General features: G+C 38.5%; 1 non-coding gene across 1 annotated transcript; it reads left to right on the top strand.

Annotated features, from left to right (window-relative positions):
- Window positions 1-24661: 24661 nt before the first annotated feature.
- LOC116757247 lies at window positions 24662-24768 on the top strand. Its single transcript, XR_004350894.1, has one exon. It is a non-coding gene; the product is annotated as a U6 spliceosomal RNA (small nuclear RNA).
- Window positions 24769-25471: the final 703 nt, after the last annotated feature.

Below are 25471 nucleotides of genomic sequence, written 5' to 3'. Positions count from 1 at the left end.
TCAGGGGAGAGGTAAAATTTGAATAAGGCCTTGAAGAAAAAAATGTAGCACACTTAAGAATGCCTGTGATTCTATGGTTGTTGACTTTTAAAACGTGTATTTATCTATTCATCCTGGTCTATTCTAATAGATGAAATCACACTTTACTGTTCCACTCTTTATTTTAGCTGAATCTTATAGTATATTAAATTTGTGGGGATCTAATTATTGATCCACTTCCATTATATTGTTATTTGCTATTTAAGTGATATCTACATATCCATCATGTTATGGTGTCAAGAGACCTTACAGCAAAGGAAGCCCATTAAAGCATCAGCAGAGCAAATGGTGTTTACATTTGCTTTGCTACTTGTTAACATTTGCCATAGTGTTGTAATCTCCTAGTAACAACAGGGGCAAAATAATGAATTTGTAGCTAGTATGACATAGATTCCTAAAATTTGCAGCAAGGCAGTGGATATAAAGGAACTCCCAGTTACTATCACATTACCTCTGTGAGTGATAGAACCAGATAAGGAAGAAATAAAATTATGTGATGAAACCACAATATTTTGGCAAATCTTAAAACAGTCTTGAATTAAAGCGCCTCTTTATTCTACTTATAGAATTAATATGTGCTTCTTATTAAAAAATGTAGAAAATAAAGAGAAGTGAAAAGTAGGATGAATTATTCACCCATAATTCTTGGTAAGGTAGGAACAGCAATATGGCAATTGAAAATAGAAATAATGCCTTAACAAAGTGATGTTTGAATGTTATTATGGAAAACCAAGTCTCAGATTAACACACACACACACACACACACACACATTGTATTCTATAGCTCAAGTCTTCTGGAAAATAAGACTCACTCCCCCCTCCCCCTTTCTTTTTTGTTTTTTTTCAACAAACTAACCCCTTGTGAATAACATGATAATCCACTTTTACTAGGCTTATAGAACAAGGAGCAAGAAAGGCTGCTATACCAATATGTGTGAAGCAGTTTTGAATATAACAGGAAATTCAAGATGATTTCAAAGCTGGTCTTACGGCACTATCCTGAGAACTATTGTTCTTCCCTAGAAGAAATGTCTGACATTGGCCCTGAATTTCAGAGTTGTTTCAGAGCCCTGCTCTCAGTTGTCATTGTTATTGTGGTGTATAACATATAATAAGATTTGTTGATTTAGGAAAAACACATCACATATAAAAACATCCATTTGTAACTATTTGACCAGTCTATCTATAAAGGGATTTGATTACATCCCCTAAGTCTCTCTAAAACTAAATCTCCCTTGTGTTAGTTGTGGGTCTGCTCTGTAAATCTTAATGGAAGGAGTTAAGATACAAATGATCAGAGAATAGAAGCGGAACTTTGGGTAATATACCTATGCAGTGAATACTGATGATATGACAGAACAAGAGCCAAGTCCTGAAAGCGAGCTATATTATGGAGGCAGATGGTCAAACAAATATACGTCATTCACCATAACTTGGTCTAAACTAATTACCTAATGCAGGAGACAGATGTCTGGGTAGCTTCATAAATGATTTATGGGTGACTTTACAGTGTAACCAAAATCATGGCAGCTATTAAAATGCCACTGATTCCAAAAATAGGGGGGAAAAGTATGGTAAATAATATTTTATAATCATTTTTGCCCCTCAGGAATTCAAAGCATCTTATCAGCAATAACAGGTCACGTGCCTATTAATAACCATAAAATAGGACTATTTGTGAGATTGTTTACTCTGCATAGGTCATTGGGGTGCCTTTATTTAAATTATTGCTTCTGTGGACTGAATTGTATCCCTGTGACCTGCAAACATAAATGCACCTCTGAAGGTTTCCAGCGCCCAGGCAGGATCTGTTCTGATAAACACTGCAACGTTTACTGTATCCTTAAAAGGAAGCCAGTGGGAAAAGTAAGACCTGGTCTCAGAGAGGTGAACTCAGGCTTCTTAACTTCCAATTTAGTTTGGTCTCTGATGGATGAATATAGTGTCTGTGAAAACGTACACATATAGTGTCTGTGCATTCGTTCTGGCTAATGAGGCAGCTCTGTTTTGATCACATAGAGTATATTTAACAAATCAGGTCTTCTAAGTGCTTTCTGCTTTCCTTTATTTTCCCTTATTATTAAGAAATGTATCTAACATACAGGAAAGTATAGAGAGCAATACGACAAACACTGTTACCACCTACCATGGTTTAATAAACACTGGTATTTTGTCATGTTTACTTCAGATTTTTTATGGGGAAGTGACGGTAAGAACGAAACACTCTAAACAGAGTTGGGAAGGATTTTTCCAAGCCCATTCCTCTCCCCCCTCAAAGGAAACCCCTATCTTGAAGTTCATGTGTGTTCTTCCTTTTCATGATTTTATATTCAACTAGGTGCATGTATATGCATGAACAATCCACAGAATAGATACATAGAGCTATTCAGAATGTACAGAATAAATGGCATCGTTGCTATACATGTTCTACAACTTGCTTTTTTATTCAGCGTTATGTTTTCTAACCCCTTTCCATATTCATATGAGTGGATCTAGATTTTTATTTTAACTTTAGTTTAGAATTCCATTGTATGAGATATACTGTACTTTATTTATCCATTTCTCTATCCTTGAACATTTTTGTTGTTTCTAATTTTTCTTTAAGACCAACAATACTCCGGTATTTGCACCTAGAAGTGGAACTGCCCTTCCATATAATTCATCTTTTTTGTGTTTTTAAAAAATTTTATTTTTCATACTTATTTGAGGGAGTTACTTAAATTTCTTAATACAATCTTGTTATTTTTATATACGGCAAATATCTCCTTAAAGTATACAGTTTATTTTTAAACATTGTTTGTGCTTTTTTTTGTTCCTAGTCAAATTTATCAATCCTTTCCTTTATAATTGGTGCTTTTTGTCTTGTTAAAGAAATCCTTTCTTATTAGATTTAGTAAAGATAGTAACTTCTAATTTCTACTAAAACTGTTAGAGTTTTGTTTTTCACATTTAAATCTTCAATTCATTTGCAATGCTTGGGCATAGTGTGAGATAGGAATCTAATTTAATTTTTTTTCTATATGAAAACCAATTTACCCATTACCAGTTTTTGCATATTCCATTTTTTCTTACTGATCTGTAATGTCACCTTTTTCATATGCCAAGTTCCTGTATAAGGTAGACATTACTAGCACTCACCAATATGTGGTTATCCTGTCCTTCCTGGATACTCCATAGACACAACTTCCCAGCTGCTCTCCAGCTCTGCAGGGCCATGTAACTAGCAATGACCAATGACCTGTGAGCAGTGTCCTGTGTCAATTCTTGGATGAGACTGAAAATTCGTTGATCAATCTCTCAGCTTCCCTGAAGAATGTTGAGATGGCAGAGCCACAAGATAGAGCTGCTTGGATTGTTAAATCACCTCGTGGTCATCTGTACTAACAGTGGCCTCTGTATGAGCAAGAAGTAAACTGTAAGTGCTAAACCTCTGAGATTTCAGGGCATATTTGTTATTAGCTTATCCTGATTAATACACCATGGTTCAGATTTTGGGTTCTCTACTTCCTTCCATTGGTCCCTCTGTCTAAGCACCCATACCACACTGTCTTTATTATTTTGACTTTATGGGAAGTCTTGGTTTCTAATGGAGCAAGTTTCCATCACCCTTCTCTTTCTTACCTTCTTTGGCTTTTTACTTTTCCAAATGAATTTTGGAATTATTATCAAAGGTAATGAAATTGCTGCTGAGGCTAAGATGAGAATTTTATTAAATTTGTGCTTTAAGTTGGGAGGAAATGACATCCTCATTATATTGAGTCTCCTATCCAAAGGCATGATAAATCTTCTCCATTCGTTAGAGTTAACTGTATTAAAATGCCATTTTTGTAGATCAAAAATGTTCAAAAAACAAAAGTAGACTTGAGCAAATGGAATGATATCTCTTGGTTTGCTTAGATCATCTCAACATAATCAAGATGTTACTTGTCCCTAAATTAATTTACAAATTTAATGCAATCCTAATAAAAACACCAATACCAACAAGCTCTTTTTCACATCTGGGTAACTTTCTAAACTTAATAGGAGAAAATAGACACATAAGAGTATTTAGAAAAACACTGAAATGGAAGAAATAGGAGAGAAGACTAACTCTACCAGATAACAGAGCACACTCCAAAGCTCTATGATTAAAGTAGTATGGTACTGGTGCATGAATAGACAGAACAATGGAACAGAATAGAAAGTTCATACATAAACCACCTACATGGAGAATTCTAGTACATGACAAAGGTATCTCAAGTTATTGGGACAAAGATTGGCTTCTTTCTTTTTTTTTTTCTTTTTTAACCAAATGGTGTTGAGCCATGGCAACTGGATAACCACTTGGAAAAAGATAAAATTTGATTCATTGCTCACACTACATACAAGAATAAATTCCACATTAACTGAAGATCTAAACATAAAAATTTTTCAAACTGAAAATATGTAATAAAGAAAAACTGAGAATTTTCTGTTTAATAATTGGTCAATATTCTTTTTTTTGTCTTATTTTATTTATTTTTGGTTGCATTGGGTCTTTGTTGCTGTGTGAGGGCTTTCTCCAGTTGTGGTGAGCGGGGGCTACTCTTTGTTGTGGTGCACAGGCTTCTCGTTGCAGTGGCCTCTCTTGTTACAGAGCACAGGCTCTAGGTGCGCGGGCTTCAGTAATTGCGGTGCTCGGGCTTCAGTAGCTGTGGCTTGCGGGCTTAGTTGCTCCGCGCGGGGCGTGAGGGATCTTCCTGGACCAGGGATTGAACCTGTGTCCCCTGCATTGGCAGGTGGATTCTTAACCACTGCACCACCAGGGAAGTCTGGCCAATATTCTTTAAAAATGTCAATATCATGAAAGAAAAAAAGGAAAAAGTTGAGAATTTTTTACAAATTAAAGGAGAGTAAAGCAACATGATAACTAAGTGTAGTGCATGATTACTGGATTGGATCCTGTACTGGAGGATAAAGATACATTATTGAAACATAAGAAGATTGTTGACTATGGATGTTTATTGACTAAGATTATTGACTATGGATGGAAAATTAGGTAAAAATACTGTATCCTTGTTAAATTTCCTGATGCTGATAACGGTGCTGTACATTGGTTATAAGAGAATGGGGACATATGTATGCATACAGCTGACTCACTTTGGTGTACAACAGAAACTAACACAGTGTTGTGAAGCAATTATGCTCCAATAAAGATCTATTTTTAAAAAAAAAGAGCAAGGAATTAGAAATCACCTTCTATAGAAAAAATTTTCTGTACCACAAAATAAATTGTTACTTTTTTTGAAAAAACAAAGAGAAAAGCTTTCATAGGAAATACAAACTAAAATATTAAGGGGCCTATCTGTCTATCTACCTATCTATCTGTCATCTATCTAGATACAGATATTTATTCAGTGTCATTATGACCATTTAGGTTGTTTCCAGTTGTCTGCTATTATGAACAACACTGTATGGATGTTCTTGCATGTCTCTTTTGCTGCACACACGAAAACTTTTCTTTATGGTATTTGTTTGAAATCAAACTGCTGAACCTCAGGGTATATGAATTTTTTAACTTTATTGGAAAATGTGGATGAGCCAATGTGCATTCCCATCAGTGTGTGTGTTAAGTGTTGCTGTTTCTCCACATCCTTGCCAACACGTGGGACTGTATGACTTTACATTTTCTGTCAGTCTGGTGAGTATAAATGGCATCTATCTGTGGTTTCAATCTGTATTTCCTTGATTTCTGATAAGGGAACAACATTTTCATATGTTTTTGACTCTTTGTTTTCCTCTTCAGTGAAATGTTTGTTCATGCCTTTGCCCATCAACTTAGTTGCCTTTTTTACTTTGAGGAGTTCAAAGTATTCTGCATACTAAGCCTCTGTTTACTATATGTATTGCCAATATCTTCTACCAATGAGTGGATTATTTTCACCTGTTAAATGAGGTCCTTTAAAGTACAGACGTTTTAAACTTTGGTGTACTCAAAAATATCAATATTTTTCTTTATAGTTTGTTTGTCTTTTTGGTCATATTGAAGTAAGTTCTTTACTTAGCCTAAGTCTATCAAGAAAAGTTTTATTTGAAATTTTAAGATTTTTTGGCTATATTGTGAGGGATTTAGCTCTATATTTTCAATATACATAGCCAATTGTCCAAACACAAGTTATTTAAAACTCCATCCTTTCTTCACTAATATGCAAAGTCCCTTCTATGATATATCAGTATATGTGTGGTTCAGTTTCTGGACTACTTTGTTCATTTATTTATTTTTCCCACATCAATAACGTACTATCATGTTATCTTCATAACCAGAACTTAACATCTGCCAGGACAAGTCATCCAACCTTTTTTTTCTTTTTATATAGATTGTTTTTGTTTTCTACTATCGGCAACCTTGGTCTTCAATACAAATTTTAGAATAAAGATACATAAAAATCTGATTGAGATTTTGATTGGAATTGTATTGACTCTATATATAGATTTGGAAAAAACTGATATCTTTAATAGTTTTTCCACCCAGGACTGTAGTACATCTCTCCATTTATGCTTTTTTTTTTTTCTTATGTGTCCTAGCAATGCATTAAAATTCCTTGTATCCAGCGATCCTACATTTGCAGCGGGAGGGCCTTGTTCCACATCAGTTCCTCCTGCCATATCTACTGGTACTATCTTCAAACTCTGGCAAGCCATAAATCAGATCAGTATTTTTAAATAGGTTCTTCAAAATTTAATGCTCCAGTGATCAAGGCTGATAGTTATAGCTGTACATAGAAAATATGAATAAAGAAAACCTGTAAGAAGTTTCAGTTTACTTGAAATTAAAATAGGTTAAGAAAATTATAATCCTAACCCAAGGCATTCCTTTTTCGTTAATCTCTTCCCCAATCTTATTTCTAGAACAACTCTGAAACTTCTATTCCATTGGAATCTTCTAATATTAGCTTCTGTTCAAGAATATCCACGTAAATTCTGCTTTTTCCCCTGGACTTTAAAATGATGTTAATGCTTTCTTTTCCAATCCCCCAAGTGCTCAAAAGCAAGGAGGCTTCCCCTCCTAATTTTTACTATAAAAATTTCAAACAGAAAATTTGCAAGAATAATAAAGTAGCAACCACATACCCACAACCTAGTTTCTTCAGTTATTAATATTTCCCCATATTTAATCTCTCTCTCTACCTATTTATCTATCATCTATCTATCCATCCCATCTATCTTATGCAGCTAGAGCTGCCATGACAAAATACTGTAAAATGGGTGGCTTAAACAAAAGAATTTTATTTTCTCCAATTGTGAAGTTTATTGCCATCCAGTTGTGTCCTCACATGATCTTTTCTCTGTGCATGTGTACTCCTCCTGTCTCTTTCTCTGCTCGTAAGGATATCAGTCTTATATGATAAAGACCCTACTCTTGTGACATTATCTAACCTTAGTTGCTTCTTTAAAAGCCATCTCCTAATACAGTCACATTGGTGATTAGGGTTTCAACATATGAATTTGGGAGGGGGGTGGAATCACAATTCAGTCCATAAATGTGTGTATGTTTGTATGTATGTATCTGTCTATCCATCTATCTATCATCTCTTTATCTTGTTGAAACTTTTCAATGTAAATTCAAGTCTTCATGACACTTTATCCTTAAATATTTTAACAAACATCTCCTAAAAATAAGAGCATTCTCCTGAATAACAAATACCATTATATCATCTAAGAAAAGAAACAATAATATACTAAAATGATCTAGTATCGATAATATACTAAAACTATCTAGTATCCCAGCAGTGAGTTTTCTACTTCTCCCTTCTATACCTGTTAGTATTCATCTTTTAAGATAGGCTTTTATCATCAACTAGGGATAAACTTTGGTTGCTTCTAAACAGTCAAGTTAAATTAAAGCACAGATTCTTACGCTGGGATTCCTAGTGATCCAAGGATACACTTCAGGAGTTTTGTGAATCTCTTGAAATTGTCTACAAGTACATTTTTCTTGGGAAGAGGTCCATAGTATGCTCAGATTCTCAAAGGTATCTGTCATACCTCAGAAAATTAAGAACAATTCTCCTAAATCGTCTTGGTTATCCAGTGTCACATATGGAGCTCTCTGTGTTGACTTAGACCTAAGAATTATACCAGCTTAGAAATATTGATATGTTCGGTTTAAGAATGCATATTGCTATTTAAAGGCCAAATAGGAGCTATAATATTTTGAAAAGCGAAGGGAAAAAAATGTAACTATTAATTAGGATCCAGTTAATGGTGCTATCGTGAAGGATAATAACTTCTTAGCTTAAATAATTTTCAATATCTTGATCATGAGTACCATTAGGGAAATTAGTGACTGAGCTGGGTTCTTTGTTAGTCTGTAAAATTAAAACATACCCTAAAAATTACAGCATCATCTTTGGCAGACAGGCACTAATGACTCTGGGGCTGACAGGTTAGTTTAGCTCAAGCATCTCATAGATGATTAAAGTTAATGAGTGAAGTGTAAGCAGGACTCTACTTAATGAATGTGCTAATTGTTTTTCTTGTTGCAAACATTAGTGCTGCTTTTAACCACAATATACAGATTAGCAGCCAATTCATTATGCTTTGTTTAATGAGTTTATATTTATACAATATAATGGCATTGTTAAATCCACATCGTACCCTTCTTAATATTCAAAGCACTTTACCAGAGCATACTATTTTAAGCTCAAAGCCATCCTTTGTCAGGAGGGAGGGCAAGGATAGTATACCTATTTTAGCATATGGTGGTTATGAGCCCAGACGCTGAATTCCTGCGGCCTGGGACTGAGTCCTGGACACTTACCAACTGTCCGATCTCAGAAAATGTATTGATCGTTCAAAAAGTGGAGTGGAGTGAGTGATATAGTATCTACCCCATGGGGTGTTACAGGATTTGGTAATAGTTTACAAAGCGTTTAAAGCAGTGCTGAGTACACTGTAAGCCTCATAAGTATGTTATTAAAAATAGCAAAGGATATCACTTATATGTGGAATCTAAAAATATGATACAAATGAACTTATTTACAAAACAGAAACAGACTCACCGACATAGGAAACAAACTTATGGTTATCAAAAAGGAAAGAGGGGGAGGGAAGGATAAATTGGGAATTTCAGATTAACGGACACACACCACTATATATAAAATAGATAAACCACAAGGACCTACTGTATAGCACAGGGAACTATATTCAGTATCTTGTAATAACCTATAATGGAAAAGAATCCGAAAAAAAATACATGTATGTGTATATATATAACTGAATCACTTTGCTGTATACCTGAAACATTGTAAATCAACTATACTTCAATAAAACAAAGTTCAAAATAAACAAATATTTAAACAGAAATTATCAGTTACATCTCTACCCTCATGATCCGTTCTCTGCAGAGCAACCAGAGTGATCTTTTAAAACCAAGAATCCCTTCATGCCACCTGCCTGCTTAAAATACTGAGGACTGCCCATTGCAAGAGGAATGAAATGCAAACCATCCACTGTGGCCACGTACAGTATGGCTCGTGCCTCATTCTGCACTCTTATCCTTCTCTCCGCATCCCAGCTCTGTGCTCTGTGCTGGTCTCCTTTCTATTTCTCAGATACACCAAGCTCTTTTCTGCTTTAAGGTCTTTGCCTGGACCGCCCTCCTCACAGATCCATAGACCCCTCCAGACTCACATCTGAACTCAGAGCAGATTCAGGAGCACAGCATGCCTTCTCTGACCAACCTACCTCAATTACACTCGGCCAAGGCCACTGCCCTGTTTAATGAATAAATGAATAGATTTTGGGGAACCTCAGGGTTCATAGCACACTATCATCATTGGTCCCTGTTTTATCCTGTTTTCTTTTTTTTTTTTTTTTTGCAGTACGTGGGCCTCTCTCTGTTGTGGCCTCTCCCGTTGCGGAGCACAGGCTCCGGACGCGTAGGCTCAGCGGCTATGGCTCACGGGCCCAGCCGCTCCATGGCATGTGGGATGTTCCCGGACCGGGGCACGAACCCATGTCCCCTGCATCGGCAGGCGAACTCTCAACCACTGTGCCACCAGGGAAGCCCCTATCCTGTTTTCTTTATAGCACTTCTCACATGAACCGTGCATAAGGATATATATATATAGATATAGGATATTTACTTATCTGATAAATTTGTAGTGGCACATAAGTCCTTTAGAACTCAGACTCTCACTGACTCAAACTAGAATTCTTTTCATATGCTCTCTTAGGATTCTCAAAGTTCAGTGTGTGCTGTGCCCACTGTCGATGAAAGTGAATACATAGTCAATCTACAAAAGAAATGGAAATTTTATTTGAGCCAAATTTGAGGATTATAACCCAGGAACAGAAACTCAGAAAGCTCAGAGAACTGTTCTGCCTGTTAGACGTCAAGACACAGTTATATAAGCTTCTTTGAGACAGAGGACTGTACATCAAATGACTTATTATTGACAGTTTACATAATCCGGATCTGAGTGCCATGCCACCCCTTATCAAGAAGGAATGTTATCTTTAAGGAGTTGCCTTAAGAGAAGTTGCTCTTTATGGGTGAGCAGGAATTTCTGCCGATGAGGAAGGTTTTGGTCAATGCCTAATGCAGACACACAGTACATAGTAGAGGGGAGAGAGGAGGCCAAAGGGCAGAGAAAATTTTTTTTATGTTTAAATTTTTCTTGTCTTGCCAGAAAACATGAATTTCATTTCACACCATCCTCAGAGTTTCTGATTCAGTTGGGTCAGGGAAGATCTCTTTGGGGAGGTGACATTCAAGTTGGAACAGAAATGATTCAATCCCCTGGGTGCTGAAGGAAGAGTTCCAGGTAGAGGGAACAGCAGGTACAAATACTCTGAGCTGAGGAAAGAGCTTTAGTGTTTGACAGAAGGAAGGCTGGTATGGCTGAAGGGTGGTGAGTGAGTGGAAAAGAATTCCAGGCCAATGTTGAAGAGGAAGCAGGGACTGGGTCAGGCAGCACCTGAGTGGCCTTGTGGAGGAGAGTAGATTTATTCTGAGTGCAGTGGGAAAGCTTTGGGAAGCTTTAAACAGGGGAGAAACCTGACCCGGTTCACATAGTTTTAAACCAACACTCAGAGAGTCTCGGAAGGGGGTAAATGCATTCTTCCTTTTCCTCTGAAGCAATCATTGCCCCTATACTGTCCTCCTGCAGCATTTTTTGGACTCTAAAGCTGCCATAGAACTACTTTAAGGTGGGTTGTTGCCATTGTGGAAAACACAGATATATGTCTGCCTCAATCCCAAATCTGGAGGGAAATCTCAAGCTCACAGGCCCTGCTTAGGGAAGAGCCCAGGAAATTCCTCATATGGAGGAATCATATTCTGCCCCACCTGTCCTATATTGCCCTGGCCCCAGTGACTGGACCAGGAGAGACGCCAGCGAAGCCAAACTACAGGCTGGTTAACACTTTGGGAAGTGGCCCACCTAGCCCAGCAAGGTCAGGGATAGCGAGCAAACCACTCCAAAGGGACTGTGTTTTGTAGCAGCAGCAGCAGCAGATGCTAGTGGGAGGAGGAGCTCATATACAGAGCAACGCCGTGAGCGCGGTTAGAAACGGGCAGAAGGGTTTCCCCGGTGGCGCAGTGGTTGAGAGTCCGCCTGCCGATGCAGGGGACACGGGTTCGTGTCCCGGTCCGGGAAGATCCCGCATGCCGCGGAGCGGCTGGGCCCGTGAGCCGTGGCCGCTGAGCCTGCGAGTCCGGAGCCTGTGCTCCGCAACGGGAGAGGCCACAGCAGTGAGAGGCCCGCATACCGCAAAAAAAAAAGAGCAGAAATTATTGGTAAGCATTAAAGGCCGAGGAAGAGGCCCAGAGCAGTGGGGGAGTCAAGGCAAAAAGATGCTGATCTTTATCAATGGAGTCAATTAATTTGTACCTCTGGGAAGTGGAATAGATGGAAACCGAAGGGACCTGGTTTCTATGGGAGAGCAGGGTCCTCCAGGGAAATCCATTTCAGGAAGGCCTGGATGCAGGGCTCTTCCCGGGTTCTCTGCCTTGATGGTCTCATTTCTACATTTGTCCCACCCGTCCCACCGTACAGGGCGGCGCCTCCCCCATCCGCCTCCATTATCCAAGCCCTTTGCCAGAATGAAGCCTGACAGTCACACTGCACTTAGGAATATCATGTTTACTGAATCCCCTTACACCCTTCAGAGGTAGGACTCTATCATAATTTAGGCCAGAATAAGTATGTCTTCATTTGCAGTTGAAACTTTAGTTTTAGACTTGCCTTCAGAGGAAGAAGGAAACTCCTATAGTACCAAATTAGGAGATAACAGCCCAAGTGACTGTAAATTACTATAGAATAACAGAGCCCCCTCCTAAGATATAATTTCTAAATTATCGAGCTGCACACTTATGGTTTATACATTTATATGTATATAGACATTCTAAAAGTTAAATGTAACATATAACATTTTCTTATGGATGCAAAAGAGATGCATCACTCCTCTGTTTAGAATCCTTTTTTTGTTTTTTTGTTTTGTTTTTTTTTTTGCGGTACACGGGCCTCTCACTGCTGTGGCCTCTCCCGTTGCGGAGCACAGGCTCCAGACGCGCAGGCTCAGCGGCCTTGGCTCACGGGCCCAGCCGCTCCGCGGCACGTGGGATCTTCCTAGACCGGGGCACAAACCCGTGTCCTCTGCATCGGCAGGCGGACTCTCAACCACTGCGCCACCAGGGAAGCCCTAGAATCCTTTTTTAGTAACCCAATAACCTTTAGGACATAATCCCAAATCTTTAGAAGGGCACATGAAGCCCATCTCTATGGGCTGGTTTTCCTTCTTCTTTGTCTCCTAAAATGCAAAGTTTCTGCTCCAACTGTATGGAACCACCTACAATATCCCAAACGGTTGTGCTCTCTCATGCCTTGTACTGTGTTTATGCATGGCTGCCCTGGGAAGCCTCGTTCCAACTGCTGCCTCTCTAGTTTGAGCTATTCCCCTCCTCTGTGCCCTCATCTCGCTTTGAGCTCACGTCCTCCGTCATGTTTTCATATGTTCCACTGGACTCTTCTGTTTTTACTCTTCTATTCTAGGCTTGGCTCTGAGCTTCCAGAAAGCAGGGACTCTATCTTTCTCCAGTGCCAATCATAGCACCAAGCATACATAATGTGTGGCCCACAATAAATGTTTATTGAATGAATCTACAAAGTCTAGCGCTGCTGTCTGAAACAGAGGTGTAACTTGGGGTTTCCTCGGAAAGACAGATTCTCTACTCTCAACATTTATGCTATAGAAAATGCATAAGATCATTCTTCACACGTGATTCTTAGATAGTGCTGTACAAGGATGGCAAGCTCCATGAAGGTGTTTTCTCTCTCAGGAGAGCATGTCCATTCCTTTGTGTCATCCAGCACAGTTTTTACTTAATATACTTATTTCTTTTCGGCCTTTCTGCAAGCTGGATGTGAGGCGGTCCCTTTCTCTTCACTAGGCACAATGCAGTATGGCACTTCGTTGGCACTTGGTGACCATTTGGCAGGATGTGCTTGAGATGAATCACCCTCTGAATAAGTGTCATACTTTTAATTGGTGTGCCCAGCTCTGAAAACAAGTCAGATAATTTAATTCTCAAAAAACAAACTGAGAGGTAGGAATTGCTATGACTATTTTACTGGTAAGAAAATAGCCTAAAGAAAGATTGACTCAACAAAATAACAGTCAATGGTAGGAATAAAGGCTTGGACCCAAGGTATTCTGACAGGAAGTCAATTTTTTACCTCTACAATTATCTTTAGAGAAAATTTCAGGAGTGCTAAAATATGGATGGCTGTTCTGAAGTTCACCCTAGTGGAAATTGTCCCTGTGGTCAATGCACACTAGGAAAGAGAAAGAAAATCAACAAGGAGACAATGAAATGATGGTAGAAATGATCCAAAGGGCCTATTGAACATGCTACTTATGTTTACCTTAGTCACTATAGTGATCTAATTTATCATAATACATGGAGACCTAAATCCCTAGTTTACACCAAAAAAATAAACTCCCTGTAGTCTCACTTATACGTCATGTCATCTTCAGGAAGCTTTTTATGAGCTGAGTTTGTGTTGACATTGAAGTCTTATGAGTCAAACAAGAGTGAAGAAAACTCAAATGCAGACTTCATTTCTGTCAAGATTTTTTATTGGGTGACAACCAATCAAAATGAGGCTCTGAGTTCATTATTCTAGTTTTTAGAACGCCTGCTCAAAACAAACACTACAAAATATTTTGTTTTCATAACATAATGCTTTGTACCTGTTAGTGTAAAGCACCATGACTCAGAAATTGTAGTTACCATGTCTACACATTATGGCAAAACCTGCTGTAAGAGCACATGAAGACAGTATAAGCTTCTGTGACTTATGATGACCAAATGGCATTGATTCTTATCTCTGTGAATTAAAAGCTTGGGAAATGTCTATGGACCTTCCCCTTGGATGTCATATTGTCTGCTAATCTATAGAAATAACTTCTTGTCTAGTCCCATAATAAATTCAGATGTTTTAATACAGAATTCCTCAAATGATTTTAGCCAAAATGTACAGTGAAAGAAAGAGTTATTACTTCTGCCTGTGGCAGGAACGGGGAGACTACTGAAAGGGTGAGGCATTTGGGGTGGATCTTGGAGGATGAAGAGGACCTTGCTGGATGGATGAGGAGACTAACACTTCCCTGGTCAGGGGACAACATGAACAAAGACTTAAAGGTGAGATTCATCTGCAGTGGGTACTGAGAGTTTACAGAATTCCTGTGAGCATGGAGGACAAAGAGAGAAGGGAGGAAGGCAAGGATGGGGAAATAAGACTGGGGAGGTAAGCTGAAGCCAAGTCAAGAAGAGCTTTATAACATATTCAGTCATTTAGGCTTTATGCTGAAAGCAATTGGGAATTATTTCATCATATGAAATGGTGCTTAAGAAATTAGAGATAAAGGTCCACATATAAAGAATGAATCAGGGAAATTGGTTCAAGATGGTGGAGTGGAAGGATGTGTGCTCACTCCCTCTTGTGAGAGCACTGGAATCACAACTAAGTGCTGAACAATCATTGTCAGGAAGACACTGGAACTCACCAAAAAAGATAACCCACATCCAAAGACAAAGGAGAAGCTGCAATGAGACGGTAGGAGGGGCACAATCACAATAAAATCAAATCCCATAACCACTGGGTGGGTGACTCACAAACTGGAGAACACTTATACCATAGAAGTCCATCCACTGGAGTAAAAGTTCTGAGCCCCACGTCAGGCTTCCCAACCTGGGGGTCTGGCAACGGGAGGAGGAATTCCTAGAGAATCAGACTTTGAAGCCCAGTGGGATTTGGTTGCAGGACTTTGACAGAACTGGGGGAAACAGAGACTCCACTCTTGGAGGGGACACACAAAATAGTGTGCACATCAGGACCCGGGGGAAGGAGCAGTGACGCCATAGGAGACTGAGCCAGACCTACCAGCTAGTGTAGGAGGGTCTCCTGCAGAGGCGGGGGTTGGCTGTGGCTCACCATGGGGGCAAGGACACAGGCAGCAGAAGCTCTAGGAAGTACTCCTTGGCATGAGCCTTCCCGGAGTCCACCATTAGATCCGCCAAAGAGCCTGTAGCCTCCAGTGCTGAGTTGCCTCAGGCCAAACAACCAACAGGGAACTCAGCCCCACCCATCAGCAGACAAGCAGATTAAAGTTTTACTGAGTTCTGCCCACCAGAGCAACACTCAGTTCGACCCACCACCAGTCCCTCCCATCAGGAAACTTGCACAAACCTCTTAGATAGCTTTATCCACCAGAGGGCAGACAACAGAAGCAAGAAGATCTACAATCCTGCAGCCTGTGGAACAAAAACCGCATTCACAGAAAGAAAGACAAAATGAAAAGGCAGAGGACTATGTAACAGATGAAGGAGCAAGATAAAACCCCAGAAAAACAACTAAATGAAGTGGATATAGGCAACATTCCAGAAAAAGAATTCAGAATAATGCTACTGAAGATGATCCAGGACCCTGTAAAAAAGAATGGAAGCAAAGATCGAGAAGATGCAAGAAGTGTTTAACAAAGACCTAGAAGAATTAAAGAACAAATACCTAGAAGGATTAAAGAACAAACAAACAGAGATGAACAATACAATAACTGAAATGAAAAATACACTAGAAGGAAGCAAGAGCAGAATAACTGAGGCAGAAGAACGGATAAGTGACCTTGAAGACAGAATGGTGGAATTCACTGCTATGGAACAGAATAAATAAAAAAGAATGAAAAGAAATGAAGACAGCTTAAGAGACCACTGGGACAACATTAAATGCACCAACATTCACATTATAGGGGTCCCAGAAGAAGAAGAGAAAGAGAAAGGACCTGAGAAAATATTTGAAGAGATTATAGTTGAAACTTCCCTACCATGGGAAAGGAAATAGCCACCCAAGTCCAGGAAGTGCAGAGAGTCCCAGGCAGGATAAACCCAAGGAGAAACCCACCAAGACACATAGTAATCAAATAGACAAAAATTAAAGACAAAGGAAAATTATTAAAAGCAACAAGGGAAAAACAACAAATAACCTAAAAGGGAACTCCCATAAGGTTAACAGCTGATTTCTCAGCAGAAACTCTACAAGCCAGAAGGGAGGGGCATGATATATTTAAGGTGATGAAAGGGAAGAATCTACAGCCAAGATTACTCTACTCGGCAAGGGCCTCATTCAGATTCGACAGAGAAATCAAAAGCTCTACAAACAAGCAAAAGCTAAGAGAATTCAGCACCACCAAACCAGCTCTATAACAAATGCTAAAGGAACTTCTCTAAGTGGGAAACAGAAGAGAAGAAAAAGACCTACAAAAACAAACCCAAAACAATTAAGAGAGTGGTAACAGGAACATACATATCAATAATGGATTAAATGCTCCAACCAAAAGACACAGGCTTGGGACTTCCTTAGTGGCACAGTGGTTAAGAATCAGCCTGCCAATACAGGGACACAGGTTTGAGCCCTGGTCTGGGAAGATCTCACATGCCACGGGAGCAATTAAGCCCATGTGCCACAACTATTGAGCCTGCACTCTAGAGCCGGCGAGCCACAACTACTGAGTCCGTGTGCCACAACTACTGCAGCCCGTGGGCCTAGAGCCTGTGCTCCACAACAAAGAGAAGCCACTGCAATGAGAAGCCAGCACACGCAACAAAGAGTAACCCCCACTCACCGCAACTAGAGAAAGCCTGCTCACAGCAATGAAGACCCAACAAAGCTAAAAAATAAATAAATGAATAAATTTATTTAAAAATAAAAAGACACAGGCTTTCTGAGTGGATACAAAAACAAGACCTGTATATATGCTGTCTACAGGAGACCCACTTCAGACCTAGGGACACGTACAGACTGAAAGTGAGGGTATCGAAAAAGATATTCCATGTAAATGGAAATCAAAAGAAAGCTGGAGTAGCAATTCTCATATCAGAAAAAATAGACTTTAAAACAAAGAATATTACAAGAGACAAGGAATGACACTACATAATGATCAAGGGAACAATCCAAGAAGAAGATATAACAATTATAAAAATATATGCACCCAACATAGGAGCACCTCAGCACATAAGGCAAATATTAGCAGCTATAAAAGAGGAAATTGACAGTAACACAATAATAGTGGGGGACTTTAACATCTCACTTGCACCAATGAACAGATCATCCAGACAGAAAATTCATAAGGAAACACAAGCTTTAAATGACACAATAGATCAGATATATTTAATTGATATTTATAGGACATTCCATCTGAAAACAGCAGATTACACTCTCAAGTGCACATGGAATATCCTCCAGGATAGATCACATCTTGGGTCACAAATCAAGCCTTGGTAAATTTAAGAAAATTGAAATTGTATCAAGCATCTTTTCCAACCACAATGCTATGAGATTAGAAATCAATTACAGGGGGAAAAAATGTAAAAAACACAAACACATGGAGGCTAAACAATACACTACTAAATAACCAAGAGATCACTGAAGAAATCAAAGAGGAAATAAAAAAATACCTGGAGACAAATGAAAACACAATGATCCAAAACCTATGGGATGCAGCAAAAGCAGTTCTAAGACAGAAGTTTATAGCTATACAAGCCTACCTCAACAAACAAGAAAAATCTCAAGTTAACAATCTAACCTTACATCTAAAGGAACTAGAGAAAGAAGAACAAACAAAGCCCAAAGTTAGCAGAAGGAAAGAAATCTTAAAGATCAGAGTACAAATAAATAGGAACAAAGAAAACAATAGCAAAGACCAATAAAACTAAAAGCTGGTTCTTTGAGAAGATAAGCAAAATTGATAAACCTTTAGCCAGACTCGTCAATAAAAAGAGGGAGAGGACTCAACTGAATAAAATTAGAATGAAAAAGGAGAAGTTACAACGGACACCACAGAAGTATAAAGCATCATAAGAGACTACTACAAGCAACTCTATGCCAGTAAAATGGACAACCTGGAAGAAATGGACAAATTCTTAGAAAAGTATGACCTTCCAAGACTGAACCAGGAAGAAATAGAAAATATGAACAGACTGATCACAAGTAATGAAATTGAAACTGTGATTAAAAATCTTCCAACAAACAAAAGTCCAGGACCAGATGGCTTCACAGGTGAATTCTATCAAACATTTAGAAAAGAGCTAACACCCATCCTTCTCAAACTCTTCCCAAAAATTGCAGAGGAAGGAACACTCCCAAACTCATTCTACGAGGCCACAATCACCCTGATACCAAAACCAGACAAAGTTACTACAAAAAAAGAAAATTACAGACCAATATCACTGATGAATAGAGATGCAAAAATCCTCAACAAAATACTGGCAAACAGAATCCAACAACACATTAAAAGGATCATACACCATGGTCAAGTGAGATTTATCCCCGGGATGCAAGTATTCTTCAATATATGCCAATCAATCAATGTGATACACAATATTAACAAACTGAAGAATAAAAACAATATGATGATCTCAATAGATGCAGAAAATCTTTTGACAAAATTCAACACCCATTTACGATAAAACCTCTCCAGAAAGTGGGCATACAGGGAACCTACTTCAACATAATAAAAGCCATATATGACAAACCCACAGCAAACATCATTCTTGCTGGTGAAAAGCTGAAAGTATTTCCTCTAAGATCAGGAACAAGACAAGGATATCCACTCTCACCACTGTTATTCAACATAGTTCTGGAAGTCCTAGCCACAGCCATCAGAGAAGAAAAAGAAATAAAAGGAATACAAACTGGCAAAGAAGAAGTAAAACTGTCACTGCAGATGACATGATACTATACATAGAGAATCCTAAAGATGCCACCAGAAAACTACTGGAGCTAATCAATGAATTTGGTAAAGTTGCAGGATACAAAATTAATGCACAGAAATCTCTTTCATTCGTATACACTAATGATGAAAAATCTGAAAGAGAAATTAAGGAAACACTCCCATTCACCATTGCAACAAAAATAATAAAATACCTAGGAATAAACCTACCTATGTAGGTAAAGACCTGTACTCAGAAAACTATAAGACACTGATGAAAGAAACCAAAGATGACACAGACAGATGGAGAGATATACCATGTTCTTGGATTGTAAGAATCAATGTTGTGAAAATGACTATACTACCCAAAGCAATCTACAGGTTCAATGCAATGCCTATCAAATTAGCAATGGCATTTTTTACAGAACAAAAATAAAATATCTTAAAATTTGCATGGAGACAGAAAAAGACCCCGAATAGCCAAAGCAATATTGAGGGGAAAAAATGGAGCTGGAGGAATCAGACTCCCTGACTTCAGACTATACTACAAAGCTACAGTAATAAAGACAGTATGGTACTGGCACAAAAACAGAAATATAGATCAATGGAACAAGATAGAAGGCCCAGAGGTAAACTCACACACCTATGGTCAACTAATCTATGATAAAGGAGGCAAGGATATACAATGGAGAAAAGACAGTCTCTTCAATAAGTGGTGCTGGGAAAACTGGACAGCTACATGTAAAAGAATGAAATTAGAGCATTCCCTAACACCATACACAAACGTAAACTCAAAATGGATTAAAGACCTAAGCGTAAGACTGGACACTGTAAGACTCTTAGAGGAAAACACAGGAAGAACACTCTTTGACATAAATCACAGCAAGATCTTTTTTGATCCACATCCTAGAGTAATGGAAATAAAAACAAAAAAAAAACAAATGAGACCTAATGAAACTTAAAAGCTTTTACACAGCAAAGGAAACTATAAACAAGATGAAAAGACAACCCTCAGAATGGGAGAAAATATTTGTAAATGAATCAGTGGACAAGGATTAATCTCCAAAATATATAAACAGCTCATGCAGCTCAATATTATAAAAACAAAAAAATCCAATCAAAAAATGGGCAGAAGACCTAAATAGACACTTCTCCAAGAAGACATACAGATGGCCAAGAGACACATGAAAAGCTGCTCATCATCACTAATTATTAGAGAAATGCAAATCAAAACTACAATAAGGTATCACCAGTTAGAATGGGCATCATCAGAAAATCTACAAACAACAAATGCTGGAGAGGGTGTGGAGAAAATGGAACCCTCTTGCACTGTTGGTGGGAATGTAAACTGATACAACCACTATGAAGAACAGTACAGAGGTTCCTTAAAAAAGTAAAAATAGAATTACATATGACCCAGCAATCCCACTACTGGGCATATACCTAGAGAAAACCATAATTCAAAAAGACACATGCACCCCAATGTTCATTGCAGCACTATTTACAATAACCAGGGCATAGAAGCAACCTAAATGCCCATCGAGAGGTGAATGGATAAAGATGTGGTACATATATACAATATATTACTCAGCCATAAAAAGGAACGAAATTGGGTCATTTGTAGAGATGTGGATGGACCTAGAGACTGTCATACAGAGTGAAGTAAGTCAGAAAGAGAAGAACAAATATTGTGTATTAATGCATATATGTGGAATCTAGAAAAATGGTACAGATGAACTGGTTTGCAAGGCAGAAACAGAGACACAGATGTAGAGAACAAACGTAAGGAAACCAAGGGGGGAAAGTGGGGGTGGGGGTGGTGGTATGAATTGGGAGACTGGGATTGACATATATACACTAATATGTATAAAATGGATAACTAGTAACCTGCTGTATAAAAAAAAATAAAATAACATTTTAAAAAAGCAGAAAAAGATATGAACCAATGTGACCCTCACAAAGAAGTTAACAACTAAGCATACATCTCTTTTTTTAACCTAGCATTCAGCAGAGGAAATTAAGGACAGAGACAGACTTTTTTGCATTATTAATGTGAAGCAATGATGGTTTTAGTTCATGATGTACAACTGGAAGGTAAGCCACTGTGCTTTAACCCAGGAATACACTGGGATATGGTTTAGGAACTCAGGGTGGCCTGTTGGGACAGCTGGATTTCTTTTAGTGACTCTATGCTTTGTGATCTCCAGTCTGACAGGATGCTTATTGGGCCTTGGTCTTCTCAACTATAAATAAGGAAGTGAAATTAGATCAATGATTTATATCAGCTGTTGGCAAATTTTTTCTCTAAAGGGCTAGATCATAAATATTTAGGACTTGAGGGCTATGCAGTCTCTGTCACAACTGTTCAGCTCTGCCACTGTAGCTCAAAAGCAGCCACAGACAATACATAAATGAGTGGGTGTGGCTGTGTCCCAATAAAACTTTATTTACAAACACTGAAATTTGAATTTTCTATAATTTTCATATGTCATGACATTTTAGACTTCTTATGATTTTTTCAACCATTAAAAAAATATGAAACCCATTCTTAGTTTGCAGGTCTTAAAAAAACTAGACAGTGGGTTGAATTTTGGCCCATGGGCCATTGTTAGCCAACTCCTCTTTCTATATGCCTTATTTACTTATAGGAAAAATGTAATACTTTTTAAAGTTCAACAATACTATATGTGCCAATTTTTTCTATATTTAGTAACTTATTTTAAAATATAGCCAATCTGTATTAACAAAACTTAAGCTGGTTATAAGGGTGTTTGCTTTACAATGAAAAAGATTTACTGAAGAACACTCTATAGGACCAAAATAAAATAACTTTCTTGATATTCCCACCATGATCACAGAATAGTTTAAAGAGAAACTAACTTATCTATCAATATATTGTCAGTCTGAGGGATAAGAAGATGTTTTAAAAATACAGCATAATATTTTTAAGACACTGTTTTTAAAAATGAAAAAGGGTTGAACAGATATTTATACACTGATGTTCACAGCAGCATTATTCACAGTAGCCAAAAGGTGGAAATAACCCAAGTATCCATCAATGGATAAACAAAATGTGATAAACACATTCAATGGAATATTATTCAGTCTTTAAAAAGGATGGAAATTACGATACATGCTACAGCATGGATAAACCTTGAAGACATTATGCTAAGTGAAACATGCTAGGCACAAAATGACCAAAATTGTATATTTCTATTTGTATGTGATACCTAGAGCAGTCTCATTCATAGAGACATAAAGTAGAACAGTGGTCACTAGGGGTTGGAAGAAGAGGGGAATGGGAAGTTAATGTTTAATGGGTATGGAGTTTCAGTTTGGGAAGATGAAAAGTTTCTGGAGATGGATGGTGGTGATGGTTGCATTAAAAATGTGAATGTACTTAATGCCACTGAACTATGCACTTAAACATAGTAAAAATGGTAAACTTTATGTTAGGTGTATTTTACCACAACAACAGAAAAAAAGTGAGGAAAAGAACAATGAAATGGCTAAACAAGTATCACACATCACAAAAGGGAGAATCGAGGACAGGCTGCAGGACTAGAGCCTAGTATGGTAGTAGAGAATGCTGTGAACCCAAAATGACCTTGTCAACTTTAACGTCTGTCTTTTGAGCACTCTATTTGTTACCAATGTCTTTTCCTGTGTACTCTATTTCAGAGCACATTGTATGAGAGAATCTTCTCTACTGACATTTTAAAGAGGAGGAAACAGAGGTTTAGAGAGGTTCATTGTCAAGGAGCCAGCAGGCAGGGTTGAGAAGCAAATCCAGGACTGCACATCCAAAGCCTCTGTGCTAAACCACCTTGGGACACTGCCTCCCTGAAATTCTGAATCTGCCCATTTTAGGGTTTTGAAATCCTCTGCCATTGAATGCAGGCTTTTCAGTGTAATTTATGCAGCCGTTTCTCCCTTTGAAGGAGAGAGGACTTGAGTAACTGCATTTCCCGAGAGTCTGGGTCTGCAGCACAGGACCTGTGTGCTATTGGTTTATGGAAAGGCTAGAAGGCTGATGCCATGTGCTGTGGGCCAGGTTGATTTGTGTCTTCACTCTCTGTAGAATGACTAATATAACCTTTTAGCCCACAGATTTCCACCTCAGACGTCTACATGACACCACTAAATAATAAATATGTGCATGTCTTATCTCCCCCACTTGACTGTAAGATAAGGGCAGGAGTTGAGCCTGTTTAATATTTATATCCTCCATAGGATTGCCCCGTGCAGGGCTTTGCACCAAATAGCCACTCAGCAAATATTTGTTGAATGAATGCATAAATGAATGTTAAATAATCTGCCTCCAGATTTTCCTTTTGTTTCAAATTGTCTTCTCCATCTGACACATGTGAGTGCCATCCGTGTCCCTTTCATGGGTATTTCAGATGCCCTCAACCATTTCTTGTGTTCTGGACAGCCTTTTCTAATCACTGTGGAAACAAGCTGGGGGCCAAAAATAGAACCTCCTTGACAACTTCCCAGAGGACTTCCATCTCCGATTCCTGAGGTGGCAATACCAACTCTGTTAGAGTAGAATGGGAGTTTCATGACTGCCACAGTCTTGGTTGTTTTGCCACTGTCTGATGTTTAAAAGCGATAGAAGTTATCCCTACATGGTGCTTAATACAAACTGCAATCACCCTTGGAAGGTGGGGTTTGGCACAGGTAGAGGAAATGTCATCAAGTACATGAATATCCCAGTTTCTCTTAAGGATGTTTAAAGGTGCTCCAAAAAGAGACAGATTTTCTTTGTCTTTACCTCCCTCTCTTCCTCCCTCCTCCACTCCTGCCTCCTTTCTTGTTCTCTGTCTTTCTCTTTTTCCTTCTTTCCCTGTCTGGTTTATGGCAGGGTCAGTGACTCATCCATGTTTTCAAGCCAGCACATATTATGACAAGACAAGAATGTATATAAGCACATGCTCCACCACGCTGCTGAGCCCTTTGGATTAAACTGGGGAAAATCCACAGCCACTGCCACTGCTTCAATCTAGAATTATCACTAGTCCATGTACACTGGCACATAGGTTCCCAGCATTGTGCTATGAGGAATTAGATAAGAGACTGGCTCCTTCTCCAGGGACACTATAAGACAGTAGGAAGATGGGACAGATACAGAGCTAAGGGAACATCTAAGTGTTAAGTGGTTGATAATAAAATCTACATAGACACTTAGTAGTTATAATTTCCATTTACAAAGTGTTTCCTCTGTGCCGGGCACCATGCTAAGGATGTCATCAATCCTAACTACAACCCACAAGTACACAGGTGTGGGGAGACGGTATGTCCAGCCTCTGCTACCAGCCGTAGGACTTTTGAGCATTGATGATCCTCTTTGTTTCCATTTCCTCATCTATGAAATAAGAATCATCAGGGAGTGCTTGCTTCGGCAGCACATATACTAAAATTGGAACGATACGGAAGAGATTAGCATGGCCCCTGCACAAGGATGACACGCAAATTCGTGAAGTGTTCCATGTTTTTTCCTTGTATGTACCAGTGAATTTTTACATTTTTAACAAATTAAAAAGTCAAGTAATCTCTGAGATGCTGGCTTATTTTCACTCCAGTATATTAGCCTTTTTCCATATGTCTATAAATTCAAAGATTCAGTATTAAATTAAAAATCTTTTTTTATTCAGAAAAAAAAAAGAATCATCATGGAGAAACTTACCTTATAGAGTTGATATTACTTGAAAAAATGTAAGTATCATGCTTGAAACAGTGCCTGATGTGGAGTCAATGGCCTATGAATATTAGGTTTTATGACCCTGAGGTTCTGAGAGGTTAAATAACTTGCCAACATTCACTCAATAAATTTATATCAGGATGAGAATTCAAACTCAAACCTGACTGATCCCAAGACCCGCAGATCTTAACCACTCCAGCATAATGGTAGTTCAGAGAGCCGTAAATCATTATGGATTGGTGTGAAAAGGGGGAAGATTTACAGAGAATGTGAGAGCATCTGAAGGATGGAGAAGAAATTATTGTAAAACAAATAGAGACTCTTGGCTTTGATGGAGGAAGATCTCTTAAGTTAACAAAATGTCCCTCTTTACCAAATCCCACCTCTGGGTTTTCTTTCTTGCCAGCCAGACTCACCCTCCTTCCACTGAAGAAGACATAGCAGCTGAAATACCCACCACTAAAGATGTTCTGAAGGTCAAAAACGTTCCCTGCCCCT

The sequence above is a fragment of the Phocoena sinus genome, chromosome 7, assembly GCF_008692025.1.
Source record: "Phocoena sinus isolate mPhoSin1 chromosome 7, mPhoSin1.pri, whole genome shotgun sequence".
NCBI lineage: Eukaryota > Metazoa > Chordata > Mammalia > Artiodactyla > Phocoenidae > Phocoena > Phocoena sinus.
This window is presented reverse-complemented; position numbering and strand designations above follow the sequence as displayed.